The following is a 5,364-nucleotide window of genomic DNA, read 5'->3' as shown; positions in this document are numbered from 1 at the left end:
GACGGACTTAATAATTTTTTTTCGCAATTAATTGTATAAAATATCCTTCGAATAACTTGTGTGATTAACCGATAATACAATACAAACTAGGAAATTATTTTTTTCATTGATACTCTTGTTTCCTAAAGTTTAACTAGCAAAATCTTCAACAAATACCATAGATTTCTATTAAAATAATAGAAAAAAATTGTTTCAACATTAAAATATTTTCGACAAAAAATATTATCAGATTTCATAAAAGAATTTAAAGATACCCATTTGAATCCTTAGGAATAAATTGATATAATGCTAGTGAATAAGGTTAAAGAAATCATGACAAAACTAATGAGATATAAGACTTTCGCGAGTAATCATTTAAATGAAACTAGTATTTTTCGGATATACTACGCTGCTTTATTTTTGTAAAAAACTACATACTCCCGACGTTTCGGTCACTTTTCAGCAACCGTGATCGAGTTCAACAGCAGACGAGATGTGAATGTCTGTCAATTGGGATGGGTGTCGGGATTTTATGTTTTTAAGGAGGGGTTGACAGGTGTTGGATAGATTCCAGCCAACTTCTCTATTGAAATTGGGATGTTTTTTAATTTCAATATCCTCGTGGATTAACCTCGGTATGTACCTGTCTTCACGAGCGAGGATGTGTGGTAGAGCCCAGCTGTGGACAAATTACTACAGCTCAAACATGGACTGGCTCAACCGGGGAAGTACCACCCTCTCACAGAAGATCGTCGTGAAGCAGTCTTTAATGGTTGCGTAATGTCCGATGAGTGAGAGAGCCGGTTTCCCTTTCCTCTATTCCCACCCTGTCCCTTTTCCCAACCTTTCCTCTCCATCTTCCCCAAATAAGGGTGGCATCGCATCCGAAAAATTATTTTGTGGATGTCCATGGGCGACGATTACTACCCCCATCACATAGGCCGTCTGCTCGTTTGGGCCCTTTGTCATAAAAAAAAAAAAAACGGTACAAGGGTGAAGGAGCGTACATATCTCAGACATTAAAAATAGGCGCGCGTCGAAGTCAGCAGTGTGTGAATACACAATGGAAAAACCAAGCCACTACATTTGGTTTCATGAATTATAAATCGTCGCTTCTTACTTTTTCATAAACACATCTAATACCTTTTTTTTAATACTTTTAATTTGAGAGAGGTTAATATTGTTTGTAAATAGACGTCACAGTTAGAATATTTACTTTGGTGTAATAAAAACAGATATAACATCATGTTGTTGACAATTTTACCAATATGTATTATTATTATACGTTTAAATATTATTTCAATTCTGAAAACGTAATAAACTTGGTTAATATTGTCTATGATCAGTGTTTATACTTTCTTTAAGTGTATACATTCGAAAAATACAAAGGGATACTTTTTCGGTTCTATGTAAGTATCTTATAATGAAAATACTTATTTATTAATTCTTGTATATATGGACATACAGTAATTGTCTAATTGGTCTGAAGCATTAATATTAATGTATTGATTTCATGGTAAATCTCATTGCTTATGAATAAGTAATACAGCTTTAAGGGAGTGATGTTAATTTAATTATATGATGAATTAGTAAGGATATGTATAACAAGCTTCCACTATTAATTAAATGGTACGTTCTATAAAAAAAACTAATTCTATAAAAAAGAATTAATTTGTAAGTTCTATAAGAAAACAACCTATAAAAATGGTTTACTCGTTGGCGTCTGGTGACACTTATTCTTTGGATTATCCACAGTGGTTTTTAAATAGATTTCATTTGAAATTTTTATTTTTGTTTTCTATACATATGTTGAAGTTTGGTTGTCATTTATAGCAATTTATTCAAAAATAGAAATTATCATAAAAAACATTTATGAAAGTTAGTATATCACTAAATTTTGAATCCTACCCAAAACTATTATTTGATTCTTATATTTTATGATATTAACGAATGAAATCCAATATTTAATTTTAATAAATTATTTATTACCGACACCTTGGGCTTTATTGTCCCTTTTTTGCTCATCACTTTAATGAATTTCTATAGAATTGTGAGAATTATCACAATAATTCTGATAGTTGAATAGTTGAGCCACATAGTTGAATTTAATTTAATCGACTCGAATGAAAGAAATAAAAAAAAAATTTATGAAACATTGGTTTATTACTTGGTGATTTGTTTTTGACTTAGTCTTTCTTTTTGAAGTTTTATACTGAGACTAGAAAATTTGAGCCTTAGAAGACTATTTTGCCTCCTGTCAAGCCTCTTTCTTAGCCATTTAAATATGTCATGAGCCATTTAAATATTTTTCCGAATTTTGGTCTTGGATATACGGGTACGCGACCCCGGATCCTCGAGCCATCACTATGTCCAGTCCATGAAGTTGGTGTCCTGTACCCCCCTCCCATTCACCTTCTAACCTCTTCCCCACCTTCTATATATTTTCTTTTACTATTTACTCGTAAAACGGGGTTTTGGAGATCAGATACGATCGCTCCATTAAAACCACTCCTCGCCACTCTTATGGTTGATAAAGACAGCGGTCTGGGTACGGCTAGGGAGTCGCCGATAAACGACGCGCAGGCACATCGCCCTACACCTGCGATAAGTGGGCAAGGGTTACCGTGTCAAGTAAGGGTACGGCTAAAGACGTCAGTATCCAAACGGAAACTCCGCTTTGCAACGTGGAATATTGGCTCTCTAACTGGACGATGCAGAGAACTCGCTGATGTAGTCATGAGATGTTGGGTCCAGTGTGCTTTTCTCCAGGAAACTCGATGGAAGGGCAATAAGTCTCGGATGAAGTCTCGGACAGGGTTACCGGCTGATATACACTGGGTCGCCTTCAGGTAAAGCTGGTGTAGCGGTAGTGCTATCTGAAGAGCTTCGGAATGGTCTTCTTGAAATCGACCGTTGCTGCGACCGTCGTGATCACGTTCTTCCAAAAGACTCCGCAGCACCTTATCACGTATAAGAGCGGGTCTCACTCAACTCAAATACATTATCTACTGACCAGACGTTGTCATATCGGCAAGGTGACTAACTGTAAAATCATTCCTGGTGAAAGCCTGATGGCCTAATATCATCTTCTTGTCATGGACTATGTTGACACCCCGAAAAATAAAGTATCCGAGAAACGTAAGCCTCGGATGAGGTGGTGGTTGCTGAATGAAACGATGCAGTCCAAATTTCGGGCAGAGGTTGACAGTCAAATTCTGTCGACTAATAGCGAAACTGCTCAGGAAGTTTGGGATTGAGCCCAGTCAGCAACTATCACAGCAGGTAAACGAGTTCTAGGCCTTTCCAGGGGTCATTGATAAGGAGACATGATGGGGAAATGACGAAGTGCAGGAGAAGATTCGTGAAAAGTGACTGCCTTTAAGGAGTGGCAGTAATCAAACTCTCTTGAAAACAGACTAGAGTACATAATAGCAAAACGTACCAGTAAAAGGGCTGTTACCAGAGCCCGCGGTGACAGTTTATCACCGTTATATGATACACTTGAAACAGCGAAGGGGCAGAAATTTATTTACAAATTGGCATTAGCTCTGGATAAAGCGACGCAAGATATCGCAAAATGTCTTTGCGGTAAAGATTCCTAGGGCACGCTGCTGTGTAATCATGCCTCTTTGAAGAAGAGATGGAGATGCTGCTTCAAGGAGTTGCCAAATACTCAGCACCCGTGCAGTCTTCCAACCGAACCACCTCCCAATCTTGGACTTATTGCCCCGATAACATCTGACGAAACTCGGTATTGTCTTCGACGCATGAAGAATCGAAAAGCGTTGGCACCTGACGATATTCCGATCGAAGCGTGGAAATCTTTGGGCTCTCTCGGTGTGCTCATACTCACGGACCATTTCAACCGCATCTTGAAAATTGGGACTATGCCACATCAGTAGCGTTACAGCTGCATTACCCCTATTTACAGAGGCAGGGTCAGTGTTCAAGATTGTGGTAGTTATAGGGGCGTTAAGACCATGAGTCACATCATGCTCTTTGAGCGCAAAATGGAGGAGTTTGAGGAGGAAGGCAGACCTTGGCTCAAGCTGGGATAATTGCCAGGAAGAAGAAGAAGAGTATAGTCTCTCATTTGTTCTTTTAAAAATGTTTTTTTTTAATTATAAAGGCTATTAAAGACAAGACGGCCTTCCTGATGGGAGGTAAATAGCCGTGGACTTCTGAAACATCAGCCTTAAGGAGGTTGATGGTTCAGTAGCCATCCTATCAAAGAGCATTATCCTTGGTCTGAACTGAGAGGCGAGTTTTGTGGGTCACTGGCACGGGATACAGACGGGGCCGGCGTCGACCTGCAATGACAGGGCCTCCCTAGACCCCATGTCATTGAAACACGCTCAAAACAGACTTTGGCTGATGCAGGACAGAGGGTCATTGTATACATCAACAGCCGGGAGATGAAAGGGTGGGCAAAAGGAAAGAGCAACCCTCTCTCTCACTCATCAGACGGATCACCGGTTGCTGAAAAATAATCGAATGGTCGGTAACACGTAGAAATAAAATATTTAAAACTTACTTGCATTAAAGGTATGTACGCGAAAATATTAGATATCGCTATATACAAATTCTATGGAAAAGCCAAATGTATCTATTCAGGTTATGTAAAATATGTTATACCTATATTTAATATACTATACCAATAAATTGAAAGTACAATAGGTACTTCCGACAACGTTAAACCCAATTATATCGGGAATAATCGTAAGAAAATCCAATTGAACCCAATATAGTTTAGTTGCTTTGGCACAGTAGGTATAGTTAATGCAATTAATAGGTGATGAGTTCAATTTGATACTCTGTATAAAATATAAATAACATAAGGGATTCTGTTCAATAAGTTATTAGGTATATATGTTTCTTTATGAAATTTCATTATTATTGATATTGCTTAATCGTAAAAATCAAAAATAAGAATAACCCCAAAAAAAATATTTACTGTACAGAGTTTAATGATCGAATTTGTGAAACAGAAAAAAGCCAAATTAAAAGCGATCTGTTAATAATGTCTAAACTTATAATATAGCTTAGTAAAATATACATTTAAAATTTTATTAGCGTTTAGAAATTCCATGACACTTTTAAAATTTATTTTATAAGATAACAAGCATGTCTCGATCGCTTGTATGATTTATGAAGGTCTTACAAGCCGAAGTTAATCTCAATAACATTTAAGAATGCTAAACATTAAGAAACAAATGCTTTCCAATATAAATAAATTTATAAGCGAGATTGTATTAAATACATTAAGTATTTATGTACCACTTTATTAGACACAATACAGTAAAACAAACTAAAAATATAAATAAAAATAAAACACATGAGGTGATGTACAAAAGCGTTTCTTATTGCTAAATAGCAATTCCCTCT

General features: G+C 36.7%; 1 pseudogene; it reads left to right on the top strand.

The window, feature by feature from the left end:
* Positions 1-2,870: 2,870 nt before the first annotated feature.
* On the top strand, positions 2,871-4,037 carry LOC133319399 (uncharacterized; annotated as a pseudogene).
* The last annotated feature ends 1,327 nt before the right edge of the window (positions 4,038-5,364 follow it).

The sequence above is a fragment of the Danaus plexippus genome, chromosome 19 (genome assembly GCF_018135715.1).
Source record: "Danaus plexippus chromosome 19, MEX_DaPlex, whole genome shotgun sequence".
Taxonomy (NCBI): Eukaryota; Metazoa; Arthropoda; class Insecta; order Lepidoptera; family Nymphalidae; genus Danaus; species Danaus plexippus.
The sequence above is the reverse complement of the archived record's forward strand: the minus strand, read 5'-3'. Positions and strand labels throughout refer to the sequence as shown.